The sequence below is a fragment of the Macaca nemestrina genome, chromosome 1, assembly GCF_043159975.1.
Source record: "Macaca nemestrina isolate mMacNem1 chromosome 1, mMacNem.hap1, whole genome shotgun sequence".
NCBI classification, from domain to species: domain Eukaryota; kingdom Metazoa; phylum Chordata; class Mammalia; order Primates; family Cercopithecidae; genus Macaca; species Macaca nemestrina.
Window position 1 is genome coordinate 85921475 of NC_092125.1, and position 13704 is coordinate 85935178.

Genomic DNA, 13704 nt, shown 5'->3' on the forward strand with positions numbered 1-13704 from the left:
GGGATATTTTTAAGATATATGGAATTCCAAGTTGACAAGATTTTTTTCTTTCATCACTTTAAAAAATGTTGTTTCTGGAGTCTAATTTTTGATGAGAAATCTGTACCTATTTGTATCATTTTTCCCCTAAAGATAATGTGTTACTGTTTTGCTGATTGATTTCTACATTTTTCTTTGTCTTTAGTTATCAGTAACTGGATTATTATATGCCTGAGTGTGGATTTCTTGTTTTGAGGTTTGCTATGATTTTTTTAATGTGTAGGTTTAAGTCTCTCATCAAATTTGGAGAAATTTAGGTATTTTTCAGAAATATTGTTCCGCATTTTATCTTTTCTTGTCAGATTTCACTGATACAAATGTTAGTCCTATTTTTTTTAATAAGTTCCTGAGGTTCTATTGACGTTTTTGTATTTTTTCTCTGACATTTCAATTGAGTAAGTTTTATTGGTGTATCCTCAAGCCCACTGATTTTCTTTCTTGCCATTATTCTTCTATTGAGATCATCCAGTAGTTATTTTTTCTTTTTGTCATGTTTTCAGCTCTAAAATTTTCTCTGATTTTTATTTAAATATTCTATCTTTTTACAGAAAATTTCTATTTTTTCATTGGCCTCAAGAGTATCCATAATTGCATGCTGTAAGATAATTCCAACATCTGTGTCATGTTGGCATCGGCATTGGTTTCTTTTCCTATGTGAAGTGTAACTGTTCTGGTTCTTTATTTGTCTTGTAATTTGGGGTTGTATCTTGAAAATTCTAAATATTAAAATTTTTTCTGGCTTCTGTTTACATCCTGTGGAAAATGTTAACTTTTTCTCTAGGAGATAGTTGAATTGGTTGGGTTAGGGTCACAAGTTTTGACCTGCCTTCTGTAGGCTGTAGTTTCAGTGCCAATTCCATTTGTAAATTATTTACAATTTATTTGAATCTACTACACATTTTTGCTGCCCAATTGGTTTCAAATCTGGGCAGTGGTGTATAATATCTACACATGTATAACTTAAGGATAGACCTAAAAATTTATAAATAATGTTATAAAGTTGTTTTTCTCAGTTCTTGTCTCCCCACAAACTTTCTGGCTCTTTCTTGCACCTTAGGACTGCTTATTTTAGTGCTTTAGCTAAGTATCTGGGGTTTGATTATGCACTTTTGCAACTTTATCTCCATCTAGAATTAGGAAGCATGAGGACAAAAAACAAAAGCAGCACACCCTCTTGCTATGGTAGCACTACTGAGCAGGAGGATGTTTTTAGCTCCCTCGGGGTTTTCAATCCTTAAGCTTCTTATTTCTAGTAGTTGCTTCATCACCAGGGGATTAATTAAGGGTTAGAGTTCTCAAGAACAAAGGAAGAAGAAAAAAAGAGAATGTATATAGTCTGAGAGTTACATGTTTTTCCACCCACTTTTTGCACAATAACTAGAGGACTTCTTTCTTTTTGCTCTCTACTTTTTACTTCTTAGTTCCTGGGGGATGCCACAGGAAAGGAAATGCAGAATACTTACCGTTGATTTGTTTGAACTTGAATTCTGGTCTTCCTTAATCCACCAGCTATTAGTTACTTTTCAGATTTCTTGAATTGTGCTTTCATTCTGCTAGCTTTGAGAGTTGTATTCAGTGGAAGAAATGCTGCAACTCCATTTTTCCCACAACCAGGACCCTATTCATTCTCTTTTTGAAAACAAGTGTCTATATTAGTCCATTCTAACACTGCTATTTAAAAAAATAGCTGAGATTGGGTAATTTATAAAGAAAAGAGGCTTAAGTAGCTCACAGTTCTGCAGGCTGTACAGGAAGTATGATGCTGACATCTGCTCAGCTTCTGGGAAGGCCTCAGGAAAGTTACAGTCATGGCAGAAGGTGAAGGGGACGATGACACATTACATGGCTAGAGCAGCAGGAGAGAGACAAGGGAGGTGCTACAAACTTTTAAATAATCAGATCTCATGAGGACTCACTTACTTTCGTGACAGCAGTACCAAGGGTATGGTGCTAAATCATTCATGAGAAACCCACCCCCAAGATCTAATTATCTCCCAGTACCCATCCCCAAAAATGGGGATTACAATTTAATGTGAAATTTAGGTGGGGACACATATCCAAACCACAATAGTGTCTATCGCTGTTCCATGTCTCTGTCTCACCATTTTAAATTAGGTAAATGAGAGCACACAACTTTTCCCTTTGTTCAGATCTCTGGGAAAAGATAAGACAAAATCAGAAGAACCATTTTAAATTAAGTAAATGAGAGCACACAAATTTTCCCTTTGTTCAGATCTCTGGATAAAGATGAGCCATAATCAGAAGAACCTCAATTGCAACTGGGCCTGAAGTAGATTATAAAGTATGGACTCAAAGCCTGATGCCATGATTGAATGAGACTGACATTCTTGATAGACAGTAAATGTACTCTAAATATGAAAGGAGCATGAATCACGTGGGTTGTGACAGATGCACTACTCAGATCTTCTTCCATGGAGAGTATAATGGGGTGATAACTTCAGCTATGGCCCGTCTGATTCACCACTACTTTTGTGCAAGGTTATGCTTCCCATTTCAACAGCAGGATCACTAATGAAGTCCTATTCCTGTGAATCTCAGGATGCCTCAGATAAGCAATTTGGTTCAAAGCCTCCTCTTTGGCCTGAAAACATCTTTCTTAGAACTGTGCTATGATCTGAAATTCCTCCTGCTTAATCCTTCCCGATTCCTCCACAGGTTTCAGAGCTGGATCATATCTGAAGGTTCTCTGTGCCTTTTCTGGCTCTCTCCCCACTACCTCTCACAGCAATTTTCCTAGTATACTGATTACATGTCGAATCCCATCTTGAAAACTATTTTGAAGGACAAAAAAGAAATACAGGGCCCAAGGACAAACTGTAGTACATTGTCACACTATTGACCCTAATGTATTATGCCTCTCCTTATCCACTCTCTTGTATAGCTCTTTACTGCATCAGTCAGGATTGTTGAGAGAAACACAGTAACAGGACATATAGAGAGTGATTTATCTTAAGGAATTAAATTTTTATTTATGCAATTTCAGGAGCTGATAAGGGTGGAAACTCAGGCAAGAGTTAACGCTACAGTCTAGAGGCACAATTCTGCTCTTTGAGACCTGCGTTTTGCTCTTAAGGCATTCAACTGATTAAATGAGAACCATGCACATTTCAAAGTAGTCTCCGTTACTTAAAACCCACTGATTGTACATGTTAACCATATTTACAAAATACCTTCACGAAAACACTTAGATTCATGTTGAGTAAATAACTGAGTGATATAGCCTAGTTAACACATAAAAATGACCATCACACTTACATTTACTTTGGGGTTAGCCATGTGACTTGTTTTGGTCCATGAGTCAGTAACAGATATTTGACAGTTACTCGCACATTAGGGCTTGTCTTTCTGGAACATTCACAGCATCCTGTGAAGGAGGCCAGCCTTCTTGAAGATTAAAGACAACATACAGAGAGATCTAACTGTCTCAACTGAGTCTAACTCTCAGAAGGTTGTGGCCACATGGTTGAGCCCATCCAGGCCCTGCAAAAGAACACCCATGCTAACCACAGAATTGTGAGAAATATATCATTGTTACATCTAACATACTACCCAAATACATAATGTTTTCAAACATAATCGATTCTTTGGTTCTTATTCTTGGAAAATTATAACTGTCTCTTTATGAATTTTCCTCACAGTATTTCAAACAAAGAACCATGAGTTTCCAAGTTTTTTTGTTTTTTTTTTTTGATGGAGTCTCACCTATTGCAGGATCTGGCCAGCAGCCCGCAATGCAACAGGGCTCTCTCTTTGTTCCCAGGTGGATCGGCAGGTTGAGAAATAATAGACACACACAAGACAGTGAAAGCTGGGTCCAGGGCGGTCACCTCCTTCTGGTCCCGCAGTGCCACCAATGTACTGGATATACCAGCATTTATTATTAAGTTTAGTGAGGGTAGGGGTAGGTTAGTGAGGGATTTAGGGTCATTTGATTATGAGGTGAAATGGTCACTTGGGGATGAAGTAATTCTTTAACATAATATCTATATGCAGAAGTACAGTATACAGAGATAAGAATTTAAAATATAGTGTGTGCATCAGTAATTTCTAACAGAGCCTTAAAACAGAAACACAGTCTTTCCATAACCTATGATTACCAAGATATTAATCAGCAGTAACAGTTGTAGAAAAGCTGGTTACCAGCAATCCATAGAAACAGGATGTGAAGCTAGACAACCGGTTAGACCAGAAATTCACAGAAGGGAGTATGCCTTAACCCTAAAGACGCCCAGAAGAGCTGTGGCAAGATGAGGGCATTTATAGCCCTATCTTATCCATATGGACAGATGCCCCTCATGCGTGCATTTATAGGCTCTCCACAAGGGTCACATTCCATTCCCAGAGCTATGAACATCTGCTTTTCTGGGATAGGAATCTTGGTGATGTGAAACCTCCCTGACTGCACATCCATTCATAGGCTCTCTGCAGGGGGAAGCACATCACGCGCTGTTGGCTCATTCTGGCAGTCCAACCTGGCATTGTCTTTGCACAATCCTGCATGCATGCAATTTTATATTTACAATAATCAAGAGCATTTCATCTTTTATTCCATAGTAATAGTTTCAGGGGGTCTCCCTACACTCACCCTGTTGCCAGGCTGGAGAACAGTGGTGCAATCTCGGCTCATTGCAACCTCTGCCTGCTGGGTTCAAGCAATTCTCCTGCCTTAGCCTCCCAAGTAGCTGGGACTACAGGCATGTGCCACCACATGCAGGTAATTTTTGAATTTTTAGAAGAGACGGGGTTTCACCGTGTTGGCCAGGATGGTCTCAATCTCTTGACCTCATGATCTGCCCACTTCAGCCTCCCAAAGTGCTGGTATTACAAGCGTGAGCCACTGTACCTGACCAAGGCAAAGTTCTTAACTGTTTCTCAACAAGAAAGTTCCAATTACTCAAGTTGAAATGTTTGATAATTCAGTATTTAGTTAGTAAAGACAAAGGGCTGCTTAAGGAATCATTGGCTTATAATGTTGACATTTCCAAGAAAAGTTAATGTGCTGAGCTCTAGAGCAACTGACATCACTGGGACTCATCTTGCCTGTGAGTTGAGTGATTCCAGCTGACTGTAACACCATTCTCTGAGGGCAATCTTCAGCACATACCTTTTCAAGATTAGAACCATTCATATACCTTTTCAAGATAGAACCATTCACTTTAATATATACACAATAAAAGTTTCTGTGATATTATTTTTGAAATAATTTTTACAACTTTATATGAGCCATTTAATTACTGTGAACCAATCTAAAAAATATCTGCAAATATAATTGAAAGTTTTGGGAATATCTGGCTCTTATTAGAAGCAATTGAACACTGTCAGCCAGCCTTGGAGATTTTGCCTGTTGCAGTAGAATAATGATGTGTGGTGTTCCCATTCCTTTTTGTCTGGAGATGGAATTTACTTGTGAAAATAGATCTTACTCATTAGGGCTTGTTATTCTTCTCCTCCTCTGCTTACCTCTGTATGCCAGTGAGATGGCTGTGACTAAAATGGAAGTTAAATGAGTCCATTTTATCTGGGCTAGCATATTAATTCTTCACATGTGAATTAAATATATCTGTTCAGATATATAAATGCTAATAAGTATATTATTGATCATACAACTATTTCATGTTAGCAATGAAAAAGCTTAGTGTCAGAGATTGTCTAAAATACAATACTTCAAAAGGCCATTACATTTTGAAATGTGATTTATTTCTTTGGATGCAATTTCATATAGCACAGCTGACTTATGTAGGAAGAGATGGGGCCAGATCAACATCTTGAAATAAAATCTCAAAATACACCAAGATAGAACCTTTTTAAAGCATTAATCTCACAGGGCCTATAAAGCAATAACACACACACACACACACACAAAAAAAAAAAACAAGATATTCAGGCAACAACTAGCATGATGAATAGAACAGTACCTCATATCTCAATGCTAATGTTGAATGTAAATGACCTAAATGTTCCACTTAAAATATACAGAATGGCAGAATGGATAAAAATCTACCAATCAAGTGTCTGCCGTCTTTAAGAGACTCATATAAGGGCTCACATAAACTTAAAGTAAAAAGGTGGAAAAAGATATTTCATGCAAATGGAAATCAAAAGCAAGCAGTAGCTATTCTTATATCAAACAAAATAGACTTTAAAGCAACAACAGTTTTAAAAGACAAAGAGGGGTATTATATAAAAATAAAAGGATTAGTCCAGCAGGAAAATATCACAATTCTAAATATATATGCACCTAACACTGGAGCTCCCACGTTTATAATAGAATTACTATTAGACCTAAGAATTGAGACATGGCAACACAATAATAGTGGGGTCTTCAACACTGCACTGACAGCACTAGACAGATCAACAAAGAAAAAATGGACTTAAACTATACCCTAGAACAAAGAGACTTAACAGATATCTACAGAACATTCTACCCAACAACTGCAGAACATACATTCTTTTCATCAGCATGTGAAACATTCTCCAAGATAAATCATACGAAGGGCCACAAAATAAGCCGCAATAAATTTAAAAAATCAAAATTAAATCAAGTACTCTCTTGGACTACACTGGAATAAAATTGAAAATGAACTCTAAAAGGAATCCTCAAAACTGTACATGGAAATTAAATAATCTGCTCCTGAATGATCTTTGGGTCAATAATAAAATCAAGATGGAAATTTTAAAATCCTTTAAACTGAACAATAATAGTGACACAACCTATCAAAATCTCTGGAATACAGCAAAGAGTACAGTTCACAGAATTAAATGCCTACATAAAAAGTCTGAAAGAGCAGAAGTAGACCGTCTAAGCTCTTACCTCAAGGAAACAGAGAAACAAGAACAAACCAGACCCAAACCCAGCAAAAGAAAAGAAATAACAAAGATCAGAGTAGAACTAAATGAAATTAAAACAAAAAACCACACACAAAAAATACACACACACACACACACATATATATATGCTGATTCAAAAGATAAACAAGGGCCGGGCACGGTGGCTCACACTTGTAATCCCAGCACTTTGGGAGGCCGAGGTGGGTGGATCATGAAGTCAGGGGTTCGAGACCAGCCTGACCAACATGGTGAAACCCCATCTCTACTAAAAATACAAAAATTAGCTTGGCGTGGTGGCAGGCACCTGTAATCCCAGCTACTCAGGAGGCTGAGGCAAGACAATTGCTTGAACCCAGGAGGTGGAGGTTGCAGTGAGCCAAGATCGCACCACTGCACTCCAGCCTGGGCAAAAGAGCAAGACTCCATCTAAAAAAAAAAAAAAAAAAAAAAAAAGATAAACAAAACAAAATCAATAGATCATTAGCAAGAGCATCCAAGAAGAGAGAAGATCCAAATAAACTCAATTAGAAATGAAATAGGATATATTACAACTGATACCACAGAAATGCAAAAGATCATTCGAGGCTACTATGAACACCTTTATGGATACAAACTGGAAAACCTAGAGGACTTGATAAATTCTTGGAAATATACAACCCTCCTAGATTAAACCAGAAAGAAACAGAAACAAAAAGATCAATCCCAAGTAGCAAGATTGAAACAGTAATAAATAAGGGTCAGGACCAACAAGAAAAAAGTCCAGGACCAGATGGATTTACAGCTAAATTCTACCAGACATTCAAAAAAGAATTGGTACCAATCTTACTGACACTATTCCAAAAGACAGAGACAGAAGAAATACTCCCTAAATCATTCTATGAATCCAGCATCACCCAAATACCAAAACCAGGAAAGGACAATTAAACAAAAGAAAACTACAGGACAACATCCCTGATGAACATAGATGCAAAAATTCTGAGTCAATAACTAGCTAACCGAATCCAACAGAATATCAAAAAGATAATTCACCAAAATTAAAAGTGTTTCATATCTGGGATATAGGGATGGTTTTACATACGTAAGTCAATACATGTGATACACCCTATTAAATAGAATTAAAAACAGAAATCAAATGATCATCTTAATAAATGTAAAAAAATTATTTGACAAAACCAGCATCCCTTTAAAATTTAAACCCTTAGCAAAATCAGCATAGAATAAAAATACCTTAAGATAATAAAAGCCAGTTATAATGAACCCACAGCCAACTAAATGACAAAAAGTTGAAAACATTCTCCCTGAGAACCGGGCGTGGTGGCTCACGCCTGCAATCCCAGCACTTTGGGAGGCCGAGTTGGGGGGATCACCTGACATCTGGAGTTCGAGACCAGCCTGACCAACATGGAGAAACCCCGTCTCTACTAAAAATACAAAATTAGCCGGGCATAGTGGTGCATGCTCGTATTCCCAGTTACTTGGGAGTCTGAGGCAGGAGAATCGCTTGAACCTGGGAGGTGGAGGTTGCAGTCAGCCAAGATCGTGCCATTGCACTCCAGCCTCGGCAGCAAAAGCGAAATTCCGTCTCAAAAAAAAGAAAAGAAAAAGAAAGAAAGAAAAGAAAAGAAAACATTCTCCTTGAGAACTGGACTGGAACAAGTCAAGGATACCCACATTCATCAGTTCTACTCAATATAGTACTGGAAGTTCTAGCCAGAACAATCTGACAAAAGAAATAAAGGACATCCATATCAGTAGAGAAGAAGTCAAACTGTTGCTGTTTGCCTATGATATGATTGTATACTTAGAAAATCCTAACGAGTCATCCAAAAAGCTTCTACAATTGGTAAATGAATTCAGTAAAGTTTCAGGATACAAAATTAATGTAGAAAAATTAGTAGCACTGCTATACACCAACAGCAACCAAACTGAGAATCAAATAAAAAACTTAACCCCTTTTACAACAGCTGCAAAAAAAAAATTACTTAGGACTATACCTAAGCAAGGATGTGAAAGGGCCGTATAAGGACAACTACAAAACACTGCTGAAAAAAATTAGAGCAACACTGAAAAATGGAAACACATCCCATGCTCATTGATGGGTAGAATCAATATTGTAAAAATGCCATACTGTCAAAAGCAATCCGTAAATTCAATGAAATTCCCATTAGCAATATCATTTTTCACAGAACTAGGAAAAACAATTACCAAAAAAAGAAACATGCATAGCCAAAGCAAGACTAAGCAATAAACACAAATCTGGAGGCATCACATTACGTGACTTCAAACTGTAGTACAAGGCTAAAGCCACCAAAATAGTTTGATACTGGTCTAAAAACAGGCATGTGGATCAATGGAACAGAATGGAGAGCCCAGAAATAAAGCCAAATGCTTACAGTCAACTGATCTTCAACAACATAAACAAAAACATAAACATAAAGTGGAGAAAGGATACCCTATTCAGCAAATGGTGCTGGGATAATTGGCAAGCCACATGTAAAAGAATTAAACTGGATTCTCATCTCTCACTTTATACAAAAATCAATTCAAGATAGGTTAAAGACTTAAATCTAAGACTTGAAACTATGAAAATTCTAGATGATAATATCAGAAAAAGTCTTCTGGACATTGGTTTAGGCAAAGAGTTTATTACCAAGAACTCAAAAGCAAATGCATCAAAAACAAAGATAAATACATGGGATTTACTTAAACTAACAATCTTCTGCACAGCCAAAAAATAATCAGCAGAGTAAATAGACAAATCACAGAGTGGGAGAAAATATTTGCAAACTGTGCATCTGACAAAGACTAATATCCAAAATCTACAAAGAACTCAAACAAATCAGCAAGAAAAAAAAAGAATTTCATCAAAAAGTGGGTTAAGAACATAAACAGATAATTCTCAAAAGATATACAAATGGCCAAGAAATATATGAAAAATGCTCAACATCAGTAATTATCAGGGAAATGGAAGTCAAAACCACAATGCAATATCACCTTACTCCTGCAAGGATGGCCATAATTTAAACATAAAAAAATAATAGATGTTGGTGTGGATGTGGTGAAAAGGGAACATTACACTGCTGGTGGAAATATAAAATGGTACAACCACTATAGAAAACAGTATGAAGATTCTTTAAAGAACTAAAAGTACAGCTACCATTTGATCCAGGAATCTTACTACGGGGTATCTACCTAGAGGAAAAAAATCATATTGTGAAAAAAAGGCACTTGCATATGCATGTTTATAGCAGCACAATTTGCAATCGCAAAATTATGGAACCAGCCTAAATGCCCATCAACCAACCAATGAATACAGAAAATATGGCATATATATATACACACACACGTATATACACACTCACACACACCATGGAATGGCGAAATGAAATGAAAATGAATAAAATAATGGCATTTGCAGCAACCCAGATGAAGTTGGAGACCATTAGTCTAAGTGAAGGAACTCAGGAATAAAAAAAGCAAACATCTAATAGCTATGAGAATCCAAAAGCATAAGAATGATATCATAAACTCTGGGGATTCAGGGGCAAGAGTGGGAGGGATAAGGGATAAAAGACTACACACTAGGTACAGTGTACACTGCTCAGGTGATGGACAAAAATCTCAGAAATCATGTAACCAAACACCAGCTTTTCCCCTAAAATTATTAAAATAATTAAAAATAAAATAAAGTGGTCAGTAAAAGAAAAAAAAAAAGACATGATTATTTCAATTGATGCTGAAAAAGCATTTGACAAACTTCAACATCCTTTCATGATAAATACCCTTAAACAACTAGGGATAGGAAAAACATACCTCAACATAACAAAGGCCACTTATGACAGACCCGTAGCTAATATCATAGTGAATGGGGAAAAACTGAAAGCCTTTTTCTTGAGATCTGGGACATGACAAGGATGGCCACTGTCATCACTGTTATTCAATATATTACTGAAAGGCCTAGCTAGAGCAGTCATACTAGAGAAAGATATAAATGGCATCTAAATTGAAAAGGAAGAAGTCAAATTATCTTCATTGGCAGATTATATAATCTTATATTTAGAAAATTCTAAATACTCTGAAGAAAAACTGTTAGAACTGATTAACAAATTCAGTAAAGTTGCAAGATGTGAAACCAACATAAAAAAAACTGTAGCATTTCTATATGCTGACAGTGAACAATGTGAAAAAAATGTTAAAGTAATCCCATTTAAAATGACCACACATAAAATTAAATATCTACGAATTAACCAAATAAGTGAAAGATCTGTAAAATGAAAATTATAAAACACTAATGAAGAAATTAAAGAGTAAACCAAAACATGAAAAAATCTTCTATGTTCATGGATTGGAAAAATCAATGTTATTAAAGTGTTCATACTACTCAATCTGCAGATTAAATGCAATGCCTATCAAAATATCAGAATAGCCAAAGCTATTCTAAGCAAAAAGAACAAAACCAAAGCAATCACATTATGTGACTTCAAATTATACTACAGAGTTATAGTAACCAAAACAGTATGGTACTGGCAAAGAAACGGACACATAGGCCAATAGAGCAGAACAGACAACCCAGAAACAAATTCACATATCAACAGTGAACTCACTTTTGACAAAGGTGCCAGAACATACACTGAGAAAATGACAGCCTCTTCAACTAATAGGTGCTAGGAAAACTGGGTACTCATAGTCAGAAGAATGAAACTAGACAACTATCTATCACCATATGCAAAAATTAAATAAAATGGATTAAATATTTAAATCTAAGACCTCAAATTCTAAAACTACTACAAGAAAACACTGGGGAAAAAATCTCCAGGACATTAGTCTTGGCAAACATTTCTGGGGCAATACCCTACAAGCACAGGCAACCAAAGCAAAAATGTACAAATGGGATTACATCAAGTTAAAAAGCTTCTGCACAGCAAAAGATACAATCAACAAAGTGAAAATAAAACAACCCACAGAATGGGAGAAAAATATTTTCAAACTACACATCTGACAAGGGATTAATAACAGTGGGTTGGCCGGGTGCGGTGGCTCAAGCCTGTAATCCCAGCACTTTGGGAGGCCGAGACAGGCGGATCACAAGATCAGGAGATCGAGACCATCCTGGCTAACACGGTGAAACCCCGTCTCTACTAAAAAATACAAAAAAAAAAAAAAAAAAAAACTAGCTGGGCGAGGTGGCGGGCGCCTGTAGTCCCAGCTACATGGGAGGCTGAGGCAGGAGAATGACGTAAACCTGGGAGGCGGAGCTTGCAGTGAGCTGAGATCCAGCCACTGCGCTCCAGCCCGGGTGACAGAGCAAGACTCCGTCTCAAAAAAAATAAAAAAATAACAGTGGGTTGTGTACATGTGTGAAGGTGACAAACCTGAATATTGACAGAAAGTGCATACTCAAGTCACCTGTGTGCTGGGTCCTGTTATGACACTCTTTGTACCACTAGGAAACTATACAATATACAAGAAAGTCACAATCCTCGCTATGACCTTAGTGCAGGCATGAAATTCATGATCTCACCTATTGCCCAAAGCCTAGGTATGATTGTCAGCGTCCCACCTACTGGTTGGGTCCAGGCATAAGAGACATGATGTCTGTGTGTTGGGCTTAGAAATGAGTTAAAATACCACCTGTGAAATGGACCAGGAAAGTGAGTCAAATCACCTAGGTGCTGAACTCAGGTATATGTCACAATACCCTCTGAACTTGGCCCAGATGAAAGGGTTACATCCCCTAAGCTCTGGATCCTGGTATATGTCACAAACCCTCTGTGGGCAGAGCGCAGGAGAGTTACATAACCTAGATGCTGGGCCCAGATAAATGTCACAATTCCAACTGTGGGCTGAGCATAGGCAGGAAAGTCACATATTTATATGCTGAGCCCAGGTGTATGTCACAGTTCCACCTGAGGGCTGGATCAAGGAAGCTGGGTCAAATAATCTAGGTGCTTGAACTGTCATATTTTACAAGATCATTTGTTGGCTGGGCCACAGTGAAAAAGTCAAATCACTCAGGTCCTGGGCAAGAAAATGTCACAATCCCACCTGTGTCAAGGTTCAAAAGTTAGAGTCACAGTTCCACTCATGTTCCAGACTCAGGTATGAGTGTCAACACCACTTGTGAATGTGGTCCAAGTACAGAAGTCAGAGTATCAGTGGTGGGCTGGATCCATGGTTGAGAGCCTCAACACTACCTGTTGGTTGTGTCATGGTAGAAGAGTCATAACCTTACAGGTGTGCTGAATCCAGGTCTGAGCCACCATCCTATCTGTGGACTGGATCCACATATGAGAGTCACAATTCCAACTTTTGTCTGCATCTGGGTTTGAGATTAATAGCCTCAACAGTGGGCCGTGTCCATGTGTGAGGGTGACAATTGGAACTGTTGACTGAATGTGCAGAGTCACAAGCTCACTTGTGCACAGGGCCCTGTTATGATACTGTCTGTACACCTGACGGCTTTATACAATAGGTTTGAGAGTCACAATATTCTATAAAACCTTTGTGCTCATAAGAAACCATGATTACATAACTTGCCCTAAACCAAAATACAAGAGTTTAAATCTTTACCATTGGCTGGATCCAAGTGTGAGAGTTATCATCGCACCTGTGGGTTGGGTCTAGAATTGAGTCCGTATCTTACCTGTGGCCAGATTCAAGTATGATATTCATAATTCCAACTGTCGGCTGCATCTGGTCCTGAGAGTCAGAACCTCAGCAGTTGGCTGTGTCCATGTTTGAGGTTAACAATTCTTACAGTTGGTTGAGAGTGCCTATGAGAGTCATGGTCCCACCTGTTTTCTGGGCCCTGTGAAG

General features: G+C 37.7%; 1 protein-coding gene across 4 annotated transcripts in view; it reads right to left on the reverse strand.

Moving 5' to 3' along the window:
• The window catches only part of LOC105478843 (zinc finger protein 717-like), a 108362-nt gene that overhangs the window by 25965 nt on the left and 68693 nt on the right, over positions 1-13704 (reverse strand). The gene's annotated exons all lie outside the window — the stretch shown is intronic.